Source organism: Eptesicus fuscus, chromosome 2 (genome assembly GCF_027574615.1).
Source record: "Eptesicus fuscus isolate TK198812 chromosome 2, DD_ASM_mEF_20220401, whole genome shotgun sequence".
NCBI classification, from domain to species: Eukaryota; Metazoa; Chordata; class Mammalia; order Chiroptera; family Vespertilionidae; genus Eptesicus; species Eptesicus fuscus.
Genome location: NC_072474.1, coordinates 25,725,240 through 25,746,375, shown reverse-complemented (window position 1 = coordinate 25,746,375; position 21,136 = coordinate 25,725,240). Strand labels below are relative to the sequence as shown.

General features: G+C 40.9%; 1 pseudogene; it reads right to left on the bottom strand.

Moving 5' to 3' along the window:
* Window positions 1-20,662, bottom strand: part of LOC103292625 (transcription factor 7-like 1) — a 40,573-nt pseudogene extending 19,911 nt beyond the window's left edge.
* Window positions 20,663-21,136: the final 474 nt, after the last annotated feature.

Below are 21,136 nucleotides of genomic sequence, written 5' to 3'. Positions count from 1 at the left end.
TCTGGAGCCTAGTAGGACTTTCCATGAGCTAGAGTGGATGGAAACAGATTTCAGAGTCCTCACTGAACATAGGTCAAATCTTTTCATTCACTGTCAATATTCTTACTCTGTAGATGGACATAAGAGAGCCACAAGAATTGATTGAGCAAGGATGATTAGAAGGAAGCTTGAGGGAGGAGCAAACCGTAGGAAATATATTTTTGCATTTCAGGGTCTCTGAGTGTCTGGACTCATAAATTTCACTTCCACTTGCTGCTGAAATGCTGCTGAGTACACCCAGATCTGAGGCTCAGCAGACAGAAAGCTCACACTGTATGATGCACAGCTCCGTTTGCGTGAACGCCAAGTATTACTCAACAGTATTTCAGTTTCTGACAGAGCCCAGTCATACATAAGGGATGTTTCTCAAAAGAATAGCAGTTATGCATCAGAGAGATCTTATTTTTGTCCCTCAAATCCAACAGCTCTCATTATAATTATTTTATTGAATTTACCAGATAACACACACTGTACCTGATACCAATGACGCAAGAACTCTAAATTTCCTTGAGTTGAGTCATGGGGACTCGACAGCAGGCCAGTTGATGGTGTAGCCTGGATTACCTAGAGACTTCCACTGCTCTGGCCCCCTTGAAGAGGCAAATGATTCAAAGAAAATCTCGCAGAAAGGACATTCAATTTTCGAAATCCAAAGTTACTCTGCAGTTGGTGGGTAGGAAGCTCAAGGTGCCCAACTTGTTTTTTTCCTTGGATGTAAAATCCCTACATGAGCCCTTGGATCTCCAGAAACATCACTAAGGTTATAGATTCCAATCCTATATGTTATATATGGACATTCAGGAGACTTGCCATTTCTCCAAAGGTAGCCAGTGTGATGCCATAAATATAGGGGGCCCGGATGATATCCAACAAGAGCATGAGATGGATAGAAAACCATTATACCACTATTGGCAGGAGTAAGGCACACCACAGAGTCCTCTGTGCTCTTTACTTGGAAAGACAACATCTACCTTTTTTAAAAGATCTACTTTATTATTTTAGAGAAAGAGGAAGGGAAAGAGAAACATCAATGTAAGAGCAAAATATTGATCAGCTGCCTCCTGCATGCCCCGTATGCGGGACAACACCCAATCAACTGAGCCACACTGGCAAGGACACTCTTCTAGCACTCACATATTTACCAGCTAACACATTGTTAGAACATTACCCATGACACTCCTCATCCTTTTACTTCAATCACCACAAGGAACTTAACGTTTCCATATCTTCCCTTGTTATCTGGGCTGTTATCCTTAATATGGTCTGTACATCTGCTAACATAACCATATCTCTGTACATTTCCAACATTCAAAACCCTTCCACTGTGCCCTCTGGAATTCACAATTTATCATCAGCAAAATCCTCTCCACCCTCAACCTTATTTTCTGATGTTCCCTTTACCTTCCCACGTTAAGTGAAAGCTGGCTCTTCTCCAGGACACTGGTGTGGTGCTCTGTACCCTCAGAAAGTGGCTGTATTCTCTCACATTGCTTGTGCTATTGGGCCTTTTTCCTCTTCTCACATTATTCGCCCTTCATTCCCCATAATTACGGATGATCACCATTTTCAAACTCGTGACATAATCTGAGTTCATGTCACCTACTAAACCCTCTTTGTTTGAGCCATTATAGACTACCAGGTCTATATGCTCATTTTTTGAGACTACTTTAATAATTCATAGTGATTTTAGTATGTAAATGATGCTGCCAAAACCTTGGCTTCCAGTACTTGACCTCCTTTCTGTGAATGACCTTACTCTTCCCCTTAGACTTTAATATTACCAATAAGTGCACAGCCTCCAGAATCTCAGTTTCTGGTATCCACTGTTTTACCACCACCTTCTATTTTGTAGCTCACATTATTTTGTATCCTATATTCAACAATCCTTTACACCTATGGGTCCTGCAATTCATTGGCTCTATTAAATCATCAATGCCCCGCAACCCTGTCTTATATTCACCTTTCTTCTTAGCCAGGTTGGACTCCATGGTCCATCATTACAACTCCATTGCTTACACTCTCAGCTATCATGACACTACTCCATCCCATTGTCCTCAATAGTAAAACCTCAACCTTGGTTAACCCTGGTTGACCTATTGGAGGCCTAGACCAAGCTGGGGGAAAAGACCCAACCATGCTAACTAGACACTAGATACCAACCTCAAACAGCTGGGAAATGCTGTATTTCCCTTTCCATTCATTCTCCTCTCCTCCTCTCCCTTCTCTTCCCTTCCCTTCCCTCTTCTCTTCTCTTCTTCCCTTCCCTTCCCTTCCCTCTTCTCTTCTCTTCTCTTCTCTTCTCTTCTCTTCTCTTCTCTTCTCTTCTCTTCTCTTCTCTTCTCTTCTCTTCTTCTCTTCCCTTCCCTTCCCTTCCCTTCCCTTCCCTTCCCTTCCCTTCCCTTCCCTTCCCTTCCCTTTTCCTCTCCTCTCCTCTCCTCTCCTCTCCTCTCCTCTCCTCTCCTCTCCTCTCCTCTCCTCTCCTCTCCTCTCCTCTCTCTCTCCCTCTCCTCTCCTCTCCTCTCCTCTCTCTCTTTCTCTCTCTCTCTCTCTCCCTTCCTCCCTCCCTCCTGACAATTTTATACTTAATTATGTCTTCTCAAACATTTAACACACTCTAAATTATTTTCACTTTCAAATGATTTTATTTCTTATCTCCCTGACAAAACAGAAACAATCAGAAGAGAGCTTCCACAACCTTCTATTTTGTCTTGCCTCCTGTTTCCGCAGATGAACTCTCTATGTTCCTACCTAAAGCCATTCAGGAGGCTTGCCATTTCTCCAAAGGTAGCACCCACTTGTATTCTGAATCCCATTCCTTTTAGTCTACTTAAAGACATCACTGCAACAATGATCTCTTTCCTTTCCTTTTAAAGAAGAACCTTCTCATGCTTCCATATGCCTCATGGCAGATGCCCATTTCTCTGTTCCCTTTGCAGCAAAACTCCATGGAGGAGTTGAATCTGTTTGCTACCTTCACTCTCTCTCTCTCTTCCTACATTTTGGTATTGGCTGGAAAAATCCTCCAAGGCTAGAATTCAATTACAAGGAAACAGAAGTGGATGAGGAAAAAAAAGAAGAGATTTGTACAAAGTATCTGAAAATCAGATTTCTACTAAGTACTTGTCTTTTAAAATCCAATCCTAATAAATAACCAGCTACCTCACCTATCACATGCACACCTCTTCCTACACTTTCCTAACACCAAGAGAATCCCTATGTCAGTGCCTGAATCGCAGTTTTAAGGCCACTGACCTAAACCTTTCTGGGCAGCACCAGAAGTAGATTCTTTTAAGCAGACAATAAATCCCATGTAACATATTTCTCAAAGCTTCTGTTTCTTCTTGCCATGAAAAAAATTATGAAATCACACAAATTCAGTTCTGGGGGAAAATAATTATTTACTTCACAAAATTAAATGAGCACAGAATAGGACTGAAAGTACAGATTGTCTCCAGTTTATTTTTGGGATTTTTGAATGGTACCGCTTCTTAGCTACAAAGAATTATGATAATTAAATGGGCAGTTCATAAGGATGTGTTTTAAAATTAAAGACTAACAAATATTTTACCCAAGCTCTTTGTGTGTTTACTTTAAAAATGCATAGACTGTGTGGGTAGTTGCATTCTCTATACAGCATGCATTTTATGTTCACTTAAGCTCCAGCTAGATAAGTAAGGAAACATGCAGTTTCCATGGATTGAAAATACCCTCACCCTTATTACTAAAATTCTACAGTTTTAGCCTAATATGATTTGCAAATTACTTTGTTTAATGAATTATGTATCTTCTCTATAAAATCTTTGAATAACACATTCCCTTTTCAAGGTCCCTTAAATGACCCTTAAGCTACCCTTGAAAACTTATTTTTAGTCTGTCTAATCTTGAATGATGAAATATTTGAAAACATCTAATCACAACATTCAGGAAACTTTCTAAGATGAATTTGCAAAGTCATATATTTTGCTTTCTTTGACCCCCAAAAGTTCAATTTATGTGTCCTGAATTTTTCTTTGAAGAGAAGGGAACCAATTAGTCACATGATAATCAGACTTTTGGGTTGAATGTGTAATGCATCATTTTTTTTAAATCAATCATTAATTTTTATCCAAGAACCAACTGTGACATAAATGGGTTTAAAAAGGAATAACAAGAAGCAGGTCCTCCCAAGAATGAAAGAAAATCCATATATTTTTGAAAAGCTGCCTGCTTCAAGAGGTCCTTATTGTATTGATTCTTATTCTTCCATGTCTAAATTTCTGGGCTCAAATCCCAGAGTTTCTGTTCTCACCATTAAGTTTTTAAAAATATCTTTGGACTTTCAAGGCTCAACCTCTGCCATGGGCAACTGTACCAAGGAAACCTACTGAGAAACTTAAACTTATCACCAGGCCACCCTAGGTCTATTACCACTATAAAGCAAACGTGCTTATTTATATCATTCATTCATTCATTCATTCACTCATTCATTCACTCATTTGTTCATTTATTTCTCTACTCAACAACCATTTGCTGAGAATGTCAGATTCTGTACCAAAAGCACTAAAACACACCTGTGATTGAGCTATAGGTGGCACTCTCAAGGAACTAACATTTAGTAAGACACATCATCTACACTAATAAAAGAGAAAGATGCAAATTGACCATACCTCCACTATGCCCACCAGCCAATCAGGAGTGAGTATGCAAATTAACCTGAAAAGATGGCGGCGGCCCTGCCCCCCAACCACTCCAAGCCTGTGGGAGTTGGAGAAGTTGGGTGCCAGCGCCTGAGGCTGGCTGCAGCCTGGGAGATGAAGAAGTCACCTGCCCGTGATCCCAGGCTGCAAACAGCTGGAGAAGCCGCCCGCCCCACGTCTGCCCGCCCCATGTCCTGGGGGAGATGGAGAAACCGGGCCCCAGCACCTGAGGCTGGCTGTAGCCTGGGAGATGAAGAAGCTGCCTGCCCAGTGATCCCAGGCCGCAGAAGCTGCCCGCCCCATGTCTGCCCGCCCCATGTCCTGGGGGAGACAGAGAAACTGGGCCCCAGTGCCTGAGACTGGGTGCGGCCCGGGAGATGAAGAGGCCACCTGCCCTGTGATCCCAGGCCGCAGCCAGCTGGAGAAGTTACCCACACTGCATCCTAGGGAAGACAAAGAAGCCTCCCGCCTGCGGTCTAGGCTCCAGCACCTGCGGCTGGCTACAGCCTGGTAGACTGAGAAGCCACCCACCCCTCAGTCCCAGGCACCAGTACCTGCGGTTGGCTGTGGCCCGGGAGATGGAGAAGCTGCCCACCCTGTGGTCCCGGGCACCAGCACTTGCGGCTGCAGCCCAGGCAAAGCCACCTGCCCACTATCCCCTGCAGCTGCAGCCTGCCTGGGCGCCTATGGCTGACCAGAGGAAGGGAAGCCCGGATCCCGGGTGCCTGTGGCTGGCTGGAGGAGAGAATCCTGGGTCCTGGATGCGGGGCCGAGGCAGAGGTGGTTAGGGGCAATCAAGCCAGCAGGGGAGCAGTTAGGGACAATCAGGCTGGCAGGCAGAAGCAGTTAGGGGCAATCAGGCAGGCAGGCAAGTGGTTAGGAGCCAGCCGTTCTGGATTGTGAGAGGGATGTCTGACTGCCGGTTATCCCCTGAGGGGTCCCAGATTGGAGAGGGTGCAGACGGGGCTGAGGGACACCCTTCTCCCCGCCCCTGACCCCCCCCCCCCGTGCATGAATTTCTTGCATCGGCCTCTAGTAAGTAAATAAATAATGAAATGCAATACGATCTGGTAAGAGGCTATTGTGTCTCTGTGTCTGGGTGTCTCATCATAGTTCTGCCAGGATCTTCTTAGAGTGGATATCTACCATTCTTTTGTCAACCCACATCAGAAAATCCTCCATTATGAGTCTTGGCAGGAGGGAGAACCTGTCTCCCATTGTAAAAGGGAAACATGGTAGAGCTTTCCTTTCCCAGTTCCCCACGCAGTTAGGTTGTGAGTACATGGACAGGTTTCTCCAATGGCGTGCCTCTGTCATTTATTTTGAGGTGGGAGCCATGTGGTGGCAGCAGTTGGTAGTGGTGCCAGTGGCAACATGGTGTGTAGTGCTCTGGGCACTGGGAGTGCAGCAGCAACTACCAAAACTGTTAGGTAGTTTTCTTAGCAGCCCTGTCCTGTGCCTAAACCCTCAGTCCTCCTACCTGTTATGTGGGCTACCTTCTATCCTTGGAACGAGTTTCATTTCCACGTATGTCAGGCAGATCCCTGACTTTTTAAATGCATTGGCAAGCCATTTTTTTTTTTTTTACTGTTTTGGGGGGATTGTGTTGTTTTGCAGGGTAATGACCTGGACACCAAGTCCATAGGAGATGTTTATATTGTGACATTATTTAGAATTTGAATTAATTTGGATTAGTTCAGAGACACTCCTGGATTCTTTACTTGAAAATGCTAGTCCCCATAACAATGACATTTTGAAATTATTTATCAGAAATGTCCATAGGCTTTTACACTAATGGTCTTGCTAATAATAATAAAAATAATCTCCAAAATATTGATGGTGCTTATTATTGGTTTTAGACATTTTCTTAAAAAATCAGTTTGATAGTTTATACTATAAATCTGGTTCAATGTTTTGTCCTTTTTCGGTTCTCTCTTTGAGTGTTTAAATTTTTTTTTGTTTTGGTTTATTATTATTATTCCTCACCTGAGAACATGTTTTTCATTGATTATATAGATAGAGGAAGTGAGACGAGAGAGAGAGAGAGAGAGAGAGAGAGAGAGAGAGAGAGAGAGAGAGAGAGAGAGAGAGAGAGGTGAGATAGAAACATTGATTGGTTGCCCCTGTATGTGCCCCAACCAGGGATTGAACCTGCAACCTGGGTATGTGCCCTGATTGGGAATCAGACCTATGATACTTCAGTGCACTGTTTAGCAGAACATAGCACAGATAATGAAGGTCCATTTACACATCATTTAAAATAACACTTAAGGTGATTTGAAAGATCAGAGAAACACTGACCTTTTCAACAAATTATATCTAAAACTCCAATTGACCAGCTAACTCGGGCAGTTATTATTTGAATTATATCTCTGATTGCTGCTCTATTAATATTGATATTTATCATAAATTTTATTTCTTATTTGATAAGGAGGACTTAACACAGGTACAATTTTTAGTATACTTAAGTGTGAGAGTTATTAAGTGTGAGAGGGAGATACTAGCTCACTGTCTGAATAACTTTTTTGTGTGTTAATCTTCACTGGAGGATATTTTTTCCATTGATGGTTTTTAGAGAGAGTAGAAGGGAGGGAGGGAGGCGGGGGAGAAAGAGAAACATTGATGTGAGAGAGATACATTGATTGGTTGCCTCCCTCACCAACTCTGACTAAGGCCAGGGGATTCAACCTGCAATCCTTCAGTGTGTGGGCCTACACTCTAACCACTTCTTCTTCATATAATCTTTAAAAAAAATACTAAATAAAGGTCACAGACTGTCCTTTAATCTGTTCTATTACTTCTTGAAAGCTTTTCTTTTAGTAGAAGTTAATAAAATTTGTGTTTTATATAACAAAAGACTAAGAGTGGGGTGCACAAAGATTATTTTTAGGAGCATTTCATGGGGATCACATACTGTTCCACACAAGGCTCTAGGACTCCAATGGAAGAATTCTGAATGGTCACCTTCTTAACTCTGTGTCTAATGCCACTAAGTTATCTTTCTAGGCCATTTAAGGGGGAAGAGTTACAAATATATTTTTACTAGGAGAAAAATAAATCATGAACTTATACTAAAACATTTTGATAATATATTTTACTTATAGCTGTATCTTATCTCATACACTGACCATATTTTATACTAATTATATTAACATAAGTATTCATTTTAAACTATAATAGTTTAAAAATTTCAATACAGCACTCATTTTAATAAACTTATTAATAAACTTATTAATAAACTTATTCATTTTAAACTATAATTTAAAAAATTTCAATACAGCACTACTAATAGTACTACTAATAATAAGATACTGAATGCACTTTTGGACTTCCGTGGTTCTTTTGCTTTAAGAGTATATACCATTAAAAATATAAAATCAGGATCTTATGCTTTAAAATCAATTAAAGAAATTCAATTGTCACTGTAGTTATCTCATCAACTTTATATATCATTTGCATGTAAAAAATAATTTCAGTTTGTTTTTAATGTTTAGGAGTTATTTTTCTTTCCTTTTGATCATGAATTATTTTTAATTGCATAGAGAATTTACATGATCCCAAAGCCAAACTTATGAAGCAAAGTATTTTCACAGAAGAGTTAATTGATCGCTTTCCCCTCCATCCTGTTCTTTCTCCCAATGTAGGTTATCAATTTTATTAAATTTTACTCTATAATTTCCAGTAACATTTTAAAATAATATAACTGAAATATGTCTATAATAAATATATTAATATTTCCCTAATTTCTTAATTGTGGACACGATTTTTTGCCTTGCTTTTCCACATAACAATACATTTTGGAGACTGCCCTGTATCACTATTGAGAAATCAGCTGCCTTCCTCTTTATAGCTACACAGTTTTCTAATTTGTGGATGTACTATAGTTTATTCAATCCCTCTCTTTTTAAACATTTGAGCTGTATCTAGTCTTTTGTTATCTTTATATATAAGGCTAATATGCTAAGTGTCCGACCTTCCAACTGGTTGCTATGACGCGCACTGACCACCAGGGGGCAGACGCTCAACACAGAAGCTGCCATGACGCACACAGAAATGGCACCATGGACCTGGCACCCACAAAGCAACACTTGGCTTCCTCCAAGTGGGACACAGGTCCTGCCACGACACTGGACCAACAGCCCACCAAATCGCAGCCGACACTGCTGAGACCCCATGGCGCAAAATGCAGCCCGCAGCCCAGCCCAGAAACGGTCGCTATGGGTGCTGGGTAATGACATCACATAGCAACACCCAGCTTCCTCTCCCTAGAGATGATTAGCCTCCTTTTAGTTTCTTCAGTCCAGGAACATGACTTGCTTTATAGCCAGGTGGAAACATTTCACACTTTAACCAAATGTCTGTGAAGCGTTTTCCCGTGCCTCATCTCATTTGATCCTCACAGAAGTCCTGGAGTAGGTAGATAGGAGACTCAGTGGAATCCTATTTTCTTTTCATTAGCTGGAAAATGGAGATTTAGAAAGTTTAGAAACTTGACCCAACTGAAAAGAAGTAAGAAAAGGTGGACCTTGAAAATGACTTCAGGTTTTCTCACTGCACAGAATATAGTCAAACACTGCTGCAGTTAAATATTTTTCCCTTTGTTCTCCCTGCGTGATCTACAATAATAATCTGCTGCATGTTGATATTTACTGCTGTGTTGCTAACAATTACCTGAAAGAGAAGTTGGGGTGCTTCACTGGGCTGAAAAAGTTTAGCTAAATCAGAAAGCAGGTCTAATTAAGCAAGTTTATTCTATATATATATATATAAAAGGCTAAATTGACTCGTGGGATACATAGAAAGCTCTCGCTGGCACCATTCGCCTGCTTGTGTTTCCATCTGTCATTGTCAATTGTGAATTTGGTTGACACTTCTATTATAGAGAAAGAGTGAATAGCGATATTAAAATATTTCTTCTAATTAATTTTCTTTCAATGTGCACAAATCCGGGCACTGGGCCACTAGTTAGAAATAAGAATACATGGTTGCCTCTTGAATGCCCCCCAATGAGGGATCAAATCTGCAACCTAAGTGTGTACCCTGTGCAGGACTTGAACCACAACCTTTCAGTGTACCCAACAACACTTCAACCCACTGAGCCACACTGGCCGGGGCTCTTTAACTTTTTCTTTTGTAACATGACCTTCTTGTCCTTCCTTGTTCATATATATGTGTACTTTACATAATTTCACTCATATTTACAAGGATTTTATATTTTGCATTTACATTTAATATAATTGTTTATCTGTGTCTATACATGTATAACAACTTCTATGTATCTCTCAGAACACCCGATTGCCTATACATTTTCAATTTTTTAAATTTGATCATGCAAAAATTTTCAGACAACTGGATTTCAGATTAGACCAGCTCATCTTGTATTATACGGATCAGCTGATAAAGAGATGGACAGTCCATGTCACATATTTCTATACTCTTGGGGCATATAAATTGACCAAGGCCAATAATTCACTTATGAAATTAGAAATCACCCAAATTCACCTCCCACCACATATTTCCTTCTTTTAAAAAATATATACATTTTTATTGATTTCAGGGAGGAAGGGAGAGGAAGAGAGATAAAAACATCAACGATGAGAGGGAATCATTGATCGGCTGCCTCCTGCATGCCCTACACTGGGAATCAAGCCTGCAACCCGGGCATGTGCCCTGACTTGGAATCACACCATGACCTCCTGGTTCATAGGTTGACACTCAACCGCTGCGCCATGCTGGCTGGGCTTACCTTGTTGAGTAGATGTGCTATGGGTTAAGAGGAAGAATTGCTTTGTTGGACCTTATCCACTGATCCCTTGTCTCAGCACTTGAAGCCCAGTACCCTTTCCTATGCATATGAGCCTCTGGAACTCCTTTTGTGCCCGGACTCCTTCTTTTGTCCTCTTCATTTATCACAGAAGTTATATTTAAAATTAAAAGCAAGTTACTGAAAAGTGTACATTGATAAGATCTAGTTGGTTTGACATCAGAATGTCCATGCAATTTAGGAGGTAAATTTTGCTAAATTCTCTGTCTCAGTTTTCTACTTATATAGCAAGATTCCCAAAATTAAAAAAAAAAAGAATTCTGAAAATTAACCATAAGTGCACATATAAAGAATATTGTAGCTTTTGAACTATAGCATCTTTTATAAATTATTTTCTGGGGGGAGGGTGTGGGGTGGATAAATGCTGATGGAAGGAGACTTTGGGTGGTGATTGCACAATACAATATAAAGATGATGTATTATATAATTGAACACCTGAAGCCTGTATAATTTTATTAACCAATGTCACCCTAATAAATTCAATAAAAATAAAGAAAAATAAAAACATATTTTTCTAAATCTAATTATGAACACTTTGGGATATTTAATTTTACATTTCTTAATCTAGCTTTGAACCATTATGACTTTTCTTGGAAAAAATAGAAGCACAATTTGCTTAAGCCTAAAACAAATCACTCAGCTATCTGTTAACACATGATTACACAGTACAGAAAGTCAGACATCATATTCCTTAGCTTTTTTTGAATTAGAAACTTAATGTCCTGCAAAAATCCACAGTTTTTAATATTAAAATACATATCATAAAAATAGAAATGTACAAACATTTTAATTGCTAGCCTCACACTTTAATGGTAAAATAATTCTAAATTATTAACACTGTCACAAAAGCTAAGACAGATGTATTCATTATAGATGAACAGATCCATGAAAATTATGTTAAAGTGAATGGGAGAATCACTTAAGTTTATTTACAATACAATTACTGAGGACATTTCAACTAAAAAGGAAACAAAAAGAACATAAATAAACAAACAAAAAATGACAAAAGAAATCCTTTTTTTGATGTTTGTTTTCCTTAAAGGGAAGCCAGTAAAGAAGGGAGTCAGAAGCATTTAAAATGTAATAGAGCCAGGTGTGATCTTTTCTGGGACCCTGAGCCACAGTATTATCTGGTGAAAAATGAACCTGAGACATTTATTGCTGCCCGGGGAGTCCCTAGGCCGTCAGTGATAGGTTTGGATTGAGGCTTTGCTTGAAGGTTATGTGAAAACTTTGTCATTCAAAGTCACACCACTGACAAGCACTATCCTCCATGGGCTACACTGAACTGCGGTGGATAAACAAAGGGGCAAGATGTATTAGAAAGTGCAGGGAACCCTCTGCCGCCTCACGATTACTCATTCAGATTTATGATGTATGATTTTGACTCACTCTGGCCAGGTCACTGATCATGCCATAAAGAGGCTCAGGATCAATAAATGCACATTGATCACAAGTGTTGAAACATGCACAAGCTGGCACAGATATAACAAAAGAAAGCCAGTCTTTAAATTGTGGCAGTCATTAAATTTTAGAGCCCAAACAATCATTCTCTATTTTGATCAACCACTGTTTTCAGCAGACCAGTACTAAATGATTGTTTGGCTGTTTCTAAAAAGCAAATCCATCCTCACAGACCAGAGATTTACTGTTCCACAGGATATTGAGAAAAGATATTCCACAGGTTTTGATAGCAATCTTTAAAAAGGCATCCTAAACTGATTTTGAAATGCCAGCATCAGTGGAATAAATGAAAGATTTCCCAAGATGATTACTTTGAAATGGACAACTCTAATTTGGGATTTGTATCAGTTCTTTACTCTTGATTCTGTGCCCACCCCATAAAAAAGAGGATAATTCACCCATTAATCTTCACCATTTCAGCAAATGGCAACTCCACTTATTTGTCATAAGACTTATGGTCATCCTTGACTCCTTTCAATTTTTTATAACTTACAACTCATCTAACAGTATATTTTGACAAGGACAGCAAGGTAGTTGGGGTGTTGAAAGAAATCTCTTCAGGTACATTATACCTAAATTCTAGCTCAAATACAATTTGCTAAAGTACAGTTTGAGGTGATGCAAAATAAACAATTATTTGTAGGTCAATCATGAAAAGAATACACAGATCCTGAGTAAATGTTTGCCCTGAGGTAAGTGCCCATGTGCCCAGACCTTTTGATGGGTCACAGGAGCAGGGAGGAGTCAAATGAGAGGGCTGGGAATGGTGGGAGGTTGGACCGGAGACTTGGCCATGAAGCCTCTATATAACATTATGGCAGGGATCTGGATGGACAGGGAGAACATAGAGCTTCTTAAGAGTTTCTTACCACCAGCTCACCTTCAGAGAGGGTTAGGGCCTGAATTCATACTATATATACAGTCCTTTCAAAACAAGCAAAACTTATTGTCATTCCTCGGGATCCTTTGCTGGTTCATCCTCTTCTCCCTGACCACTTACGCCTTAGTGCTTAGTTCTTATTTTTCTCTACTAGAAGCCCAATGCATGAAGATTCATACAATAATGGGCCTTCCTTCCCCTGGCTGCCAGCACTGCCTTTGCTCTGACCGGAGCCGCCTTTCTGCCTTCCCACGCTGCCCAGAGGCCCGGAGCGGCTGGGGTGGTGCAGAATGCCTGCGTCGTCACCATGGTGATGACTCAAGCATCCTGCCCAGCCCCCAGCCACTCAGTGCCTGTGTATGCAAATTAACCCACCATCTTTGTTGGGTTAATCTGCATACTCACTCCTGATTGGCTGGTGGGCATCGTGAAGGTATGGTCAATTAGCATGTTACTCTTTTATTAGGTAGATACTTGCTTCTTGGTACATATTCACTCATAAATGTATGTCTTCCTCCTGCTTAAACTCCAGCTTCATCTATCTACCTGCCACTAGGCAGCTCCACTTGAAAATCTATAAAGCTTTCTATTAGGTCTGGTCAAATAATTGAATTAATATCCCCGCCCCTGGGAACTGACCTTTAAACCACTTCACAACTGACATTCCCTATCGCTTAGACCACATTCCACTTGCAAAGACCATATTCCACTTACTAAGACCAGTATCTTTCCCCTTAGAGAATTCTCTGCCCAGATAAAGCCTGCCTAGAGTCCTTTAACATCTCTGACTCCTGTCCCTGGGTGCTGGCACCATTTTGGGGCTCAGCCCATCTGGTTTTCCAGATGACTAAATAAATTCATAATTCTTTATCCCTTTTAGCCTTGTGCATTCCTCCTTTGGTGACTCTAGCATTTGGCCCTTAAATGATATAGGCCAGTGAGTCAGGATAAACAGAATAGGGAAATTGAGATAGTTACAGCAGTTTGCAGCCATCTAGGAAATCTAGATGCCAAGCAGTCTGCAACCATTTAATAAATCCTATCTTCCCTAAACCAAGGACACTTGAGAGTGAATGGTTTGTATTTTTCCTCCCTAGCTAGAGGGTAAATAGCTTAAATCAACCCACTCAGGGAGACAGATAGCAGAAACCCAATTAGTATCATTTGCTTACCACACCCAAGTACAAATGAAGCTAAGAGAATAAACCTCATTTTCGTGTATTAGACTAAAACCCTTCAAACAAATGTCTCTTTCCTTCCACCAGACCATTTGTCACAATTCTTGTTGTTCTAGCTTTTGCCTTAGTAATACTAAAATTTATAAAACAGATTGTCTCCACCAGGTTACAAGCCCTACTTTTACTCAGAAAATGCCACCCTTAGATACCAACACAACCTCTTTTTGTGCCCAGGCCTCATCATCCCTCTGACAGCAAGGATTTTGGCTCTTAAGGAAAATGTCATCTCCTTTCATCAGGAAGCAGCTAAGAGCCCTGCACCTCTTTTTCCATGAAAGAATTCAGTGCCAAAAATCCTTGAAGGGGGGATGTAGACCCTGAGACCCCCAGAGAAAAGACAATGGGCCAAGTACAGGTATAGAAACTCATTGGGCCAGAAAGCTCCACATGCCTAGCAAGGGGGAAAACAAGAACCTTACCCCCAGGGTAACCTATCCTCCCCTTTCATATTACTAGTCCGGCAGTTTAGACCCCTGATCTTTTCCTTCTAAAACTAACATCTAGGCCTCAGTTGTTTTTCAGCTCCAGCCCTAGAAAAGCAGCAAAACCAGAGAAGTGATGCTGTGGCAGCCTCAGAACCAGCTTTTACCTCCTAAGTCACTCAACAGGACCACTTTCGAGCCTTCACCAACCAGTCTCTTGGGGAAATCATGCTGCTGCGACCCTTTGCTCCAACCATGAGAAATCTATTCATTGTTCCAGCTGACTACAATCAAAGTCCATTGCTTTATGATCTTAGTGGCCCCCCGCAGCAGGAAGCAACTATGGAAGATATGACCTTCATCCCTATTCCATAAAACAAAAAGGCTGGAATGTTAGGTCTGATCAAATAATTGAATTAATACCTCCACCCCGGGATGACTTTAGACCACTTCACAACCGACATTCCCTTTCGCTTAGACCACATTCTACTTGCTAAGACCACATTCCACTTGCTAAGACCACATTCCACTTGCTAAGACCACATTCCACTTGCTAAGACCACATTCCACTTGCTAAAACCACATTCCACTTGCTAAGACCAGTATCTTTCTCTTTAGACCCGCCCAGAGAATTCTCCGCCCAGAAAAAATCTGCCTAGAGTTCTTTAAAATCTGACTCCTTGTCCCTGGGTGCTGGCATCCTTTTGGGGCTCAGCCCATCTGATTTTCTAGATGACCTAATAAATTCATAATTCTTTACCCCTTTTGGCTTTGTGACCCTAACACTTTCTATAACTGAATTTCTAATTTCTCCCACTCCCCACCAAAACTGCTCCACCTACATTTTCCCCATTTTACTTGCTCAGATACAAACCTTGGGCCATCCTTCACTCCTTTCTTCTTCCCACATCCAATCTACGAGGAAATTATGTTGGATCTACTTTAAAAACTATCATTATCTGAGCAATTCTCACCACCACTACTGCTACCTTCCCTAGTCTCTTGCTTGGATTACTGCAATAGTCTCCTGCTTCTGTCTTTGCCTCCTGAAGTCTACTCGCAGCACAGTAGCTGGAATCATACTCCTAAAATGTAGGATAGCTCATGTCATTTTCCTGCTCACACCTTACAATGTCTCCTGTCTTCCCTCAGCGTAAAGCCAAGTTCTTAGAGTCCAAAAGATCCGACCTCACCTGACTATACTGCCCCTCTGACCCCTTATCTCACTACTCTTCCTCACTCACTCCCACCCAGGCCCACTGCCATCCTGGACGTTTGTGGAACACATTACAGACATACCCACCTTAGGATCCCTGCAGACACTTTTCTCTCTGTCCAGAATGCTCCTGTCCCAGATAGCCATGTGGCTCACTTCTTTACTCTCTTCAATGCTTTCCCCAAAATGTCCCTTCACAATGACAGCTCCCTTAGCCACTCTATTTGAAATTGTAACTTGCCCCCTCCCTTGTATCCTTGATCCTTTTTTTGACCCTATGTTTTTCTTTCCATAGCATATATCCTCTTCTAATATACTATATAGTCAAATTATTCACTATGTTTATTATTTATTATCCAACGTAAATATCTGTGTTTTCCAGTGGTCTTAGGCTCTACAGCAGTGGTTCTCAACCTGTGGGTTGTGACACAGATATTTACATTACAATTCATTAACAGTAGCAAAATTACAGTTATGAAGTAGCAACGAAAATAATTTTATGGTTGGGGGTCACCACAACATGAGGAACTGTATTAAAGGGTCGCGGCATTAGAAAGGTTGAGAACCACCGGTCTAAAGTAACCACAAAGGATGGTCTGAAATTAAAACTTTAATTAAAAGCAGTTTATGGTGGGTAGTCATGTCCTAGGTCGGTATCTTCTCCTGACACAGGTCAGTCTTTACCTCAACTGAGCCTATTGTCTTTCTGCATCTAAGATCACATCCCCGAAAAACTTGTAACTTCCTTTTTTCTGGCCTCTCGGGGCACAACCACATGTGCCTGGGCGCCAGGATGGAGACATACATTCCTTCATTGTTGTTGTTATCATGTTAATTGCTGACTGTTAACTATCCTGTACCCATCTAAGTAAAAGAGGCACGTGTCTATCATTTTACTTTTTATCCAATCCCAGAGGTTTCCCTGGTTTACTTTCTTCTGCCTCCCTCATCTATCACCAATGGATTTCATGTAACCCACTTCCGTCTCCTCCTTTGAGTGTAATATAACAAGGTGAAAAACTGCCATTCTCAGGAGCATTATCCCAATATATTGAGCTTCTGCTTCCCGGAAATTGTCGACAGTTTGGCTCAAATAAACTCACAAAACTTCTTTACAGGTTTGAATGTTTTTACGTTAACAGTTCAAAGGTAAGCTCAACAAGGGCAGGGATAGTGATTGTTTTATTTGTTAATTTCTCCAAAGTACCAGACTACTGCTTAACATAAAAAAGAAACTCAAAAAGATCTGATAAAAGAATTAAATAAACCTAGAATAAATACGATGCAATGAAAAATGTGAGAAAAAAAGTCACAGGTCTTACTCATTCATAAAAATATATGTAAAACTAAAAAAAAAAAAAAAAGACAATTGAAATCCTCTGATGTATAAAATTTAAGTTGCATGTAGTACTGAGACAGAAAGAAGCTAGGTACATAGGGGCAGAACCATGGGAGGAGAAGGTGAAACCCGGAACCCAGCTAGACGGAGTTACTATGGCACCCAACTGGGTGGGGAGGAAGGGTACATGTGAGAGGTATAAACTTTAAAATGTATGGATATTACTAAGACAGGCAGTTTGCAGATAACCAATCAGGAGCTAGCAAGACTGTCTCTCCCCGTCCCCCAAATTAAAAGCACCCGCCAGCTTCCTCTTTACGCCCCCCTCCCCCCCCCCCCCCGGCCCCCTGTGCAGCTCTCAATGGATACCTGGCATTCCTGTTGTGGAGGAGCACACTCCCAGCGCCCACCTGGCTTATGGCCATGTGGGTCTCCACACATGAGCTATTGGGCTTTAATTAGCTTGGACACTACACTACTCCCAACTGTGACATGGAGAGGAAGCTCTGGACACTGGGCTGCTCCCGGAACCCCAGCTGCTCCTTTTCCAGGACTGGCTTCTCCCCATAAACGTTGGTTCCATTAATTGTTTTTGTCTGAGACTTCATTCTTCAATGATTGTGAGACAAAACACCCACATTTTTGGTTTTAGTATCAAGATGCAAAGCTGTTTCACTGTTAAAAAGTTCATAATTTTCTTAAGGCAATATACTACACTAGGAGCCCAGCACGTGATTCGAAATCATGCGGCACCGCCCACCATCCAGTCGCTGGTCCTGCCCTGCCTCGCTCCCCGGGCCCCGCAGCAGCCATGGCCACTGCCGGTGCAGCCCTGCCTCCCTCTCTGGCCCTTGAAGCAGCCCCGGCTGCTGCTGATCAGGCCCTCCCCCAGCGCAGGCACACGGAGGCCCCTGCCGCCCTGCCTGCAATGCTGCACGTGCGCGCAACCTCTTCCTGTCTGGTCAACAAGTTACAGCGTCCCGGTTAATTAGCATATTTCTCTAATATATGTGTATATATATGATTATCTCTTTGACAAGAAAACAGCATTATATAAAATTCAGAGTTCATATGTGTCTTAGCAAACTAGGAATAGATGAAAATGTTCTCCGCTCTTAAAGGGACTATATTAATATCATACTCAATAAGTAATTTTAAGAGCATTTTCCTTAAAACTGAAATAAAAATAAGGAAGTCTGCTATCACTATTTATATGCAAATTTTTATGACTAGAACTATGCAATAATCTAAAGATAACAATTCTCTCAAAATAAATGTGTGATTAAATATATTTCTTTTTTATTTATTTTTATTTTTTTAAATATATTTTACTGATTTCAGAGAGGACGGAGAGAGAGAGAGAGAGAAATATCAATGATGACAGAGAATCATTGATCAGCTAGCTGCCTTTTGTACACCCCCTACTGGGGATCGAGCCCACAATCCAGGCATGTGCCCTTGACTGGATATCGAATCCAGGAATTTTCAGTCCACAGGCCAATGCTTTATCCATTGAGCCAAACTGGCTAGGGCTGATTAAATACATTTCTAATGAAAATAGTTCCCATTTATTGTGGCATTTGATAAGTTGATTCTAAAATGTATTCAGAAAAGGAAGTATATATTTGAAGAAGAACTGGGAACAAACCTGCCATATCAGTTAACAAGACATTATAATGCTACAATAATTTTGTAACTATAGTAATATGTAGTAAATAGCATCAAGGCAGGGGTGACAAATATACCAATGGAATACACAGACTAGATCAAGCCCACCTTTATGTTGAAAGCTGATATATGATAGAACTGACATTGTAGCTTGGGGTGGAAAGGATGGACAGTTCAATAAACTATACTCTGACAATTTCTTATCCATATAGGAAAAATTAAAGTGGTGTCTTCCCCCATAACATACATACAAATCAATTCTAGATGGTTCAAAGATATAAGTGTTAAACACAAAATGTTAAATTTCAAAAGATACAAATTTTATATTTTGAGGTGTAGGGAATGATTTTTAAATAAGATCCCAAAGCAAAATAATAAAGAAGAACCCTGATAAATTTTACATTAAAGGTAACTTTTTCTAATTATCAAAATACATGGTAAATAAAACAAAAGGAAAAAAACTGGGAAATATGTTTGCATATCATGTAACTAATAAGTGACTAGGCTTCAGAAAAACAAAGAACTCATAGGAATTAACTAGACAAAAACATTCAACCCAATAGAAACACATAACAAAACCATGAACTGGCCTTTCTCAGAAGAGGAAACAATGATTGCTACTTTATATATGAGAAATTTCTTAGTTTTATTAGATCAGTGAATTGAATATTTAAATTGTAATAAGATGTATTTTCACATCAAATAGGTTGAGAAAAACTGAATAACCTGAAAACACCAGGCATAGTATTGGTGAAGATACAGAACTAAAAACTCTAGCATTACTGAGTGGCGTGCAAACTGGCTTAACCATTTTTAAAAATAACTTGGCATTAACTAGTGAAGTTATAAGCTAGCTATTCTTCTTCTAGGCATTTCACCTAAGAATTTCTTGAACCAGTGCTCCAAGAGGCATATACAAGAATGTTTATGTTAAACCATCAAGTCCGGAACTTGATTATTTCACCCTGCGAGAAAGCTGACGAGTTAGCCAGTCAGAGATTCATAGATTCTGGCAGAAAGAAACAAGCTGTTAGAATTAGAAGCAAGATAGTTTATTATTCATAGCAAAAGCAATGGTCAGAGTAACTTGTAGACCCCAGTTCCCTCAGGGCGATGTGGTGAGAGCCAGGTGTTGCTTGTACAAGCAATGAAAATGCATTACAGAGAGGAACCCTGACAGAGACCTGGTTTTATGTAAGAGTTGCTGACAAACCTGCTTACTAGTATTCTCCCTTCCAGAGGGTGACAATACCCTATTAGGCTGAAATATAAGCAATTCTCTGTGGGGATAAAAGAGAGGCATCTCTGTCTTTATTACCCTGGGATATCTTTAGGGAGAGGGTCTCTCTATCTTTAATTTTTGGGAACATAAATAAATGAGCTCCAGAACTGTCCTTATCCCCATCTTTTTAGGGTTGTTTGCTTACATAAATACTCCTAAAAGGATAACACTGGAGAAAATTGGCCGTTAGTGCCAGACGTTAAGCAACAGGTGAGATTAATAGAGTCATACCTGACAGTTTGGTTTATAATACTAGTAATACAAAGAAAAACAAAAGTACATGCTTGACGACAGAAGCCTGGGTGAATATTTTGTGGACTACCCAAACAAAGAAATATTATGCAAAAATTGAAAATAAAATGAACTACAGCTTTTTTCAACATGCATTAATCCTGTTAGGAAACAGAGAAATACATAGAAACATACACATTTCGCCTAGAACGCCAGGAGCCGGGTCCCTGAACTGAAACTGCCGTAGCCAAGGCTGAGCCTAAGGATAACGGATGCTGTGGGCAGCTGGTCAGACGCCTGTTCTCCATGGCTGGCCGCATCTGGTTGTCTGGGAGCAGGAGCAGCGCGGGATCCGGGACCATAGGCTCCGTGGAAGCTGTCATTAGCACGAAATTGGAGCAGGCCCTGAACCCCAGTGCTGCAACTGCATAAAGAGAACTGCGGCCACGTGGTCCCACCAGGCCAGGCAGGGAGACACACTCCCGCGTGGCGGTGGTGAGCTCTGGCTTCCAGGCACTGAGCTCCCTGTATAGAGACGCTGGCTTGTCCACGCTGTTCTGGCCGAGGAGCTAGCTGGGCCCGTCCACGCTCTGGTCATACAGGTGGAGAGAGAACCCTCAAGTGGACTTGAGCCAACCCCCCTCCCCTGCCTGGGTGGGAGCAAGAAAACTTGAGGAATCCCCTACACCCCAAGAGAGTGAGGACCAGGATCTAAATGGGTCGGGTGAGAGTAAACTACCAGGGCCTTCTTCCCTCCAGTACAGTCCTATATTTGTAAGGGATGAGGACCGCTGGACCCCCATTCAACCGGCCTATACATTATTCTCTGGAGGTAACAGCTCATTTCAGATCAAAGC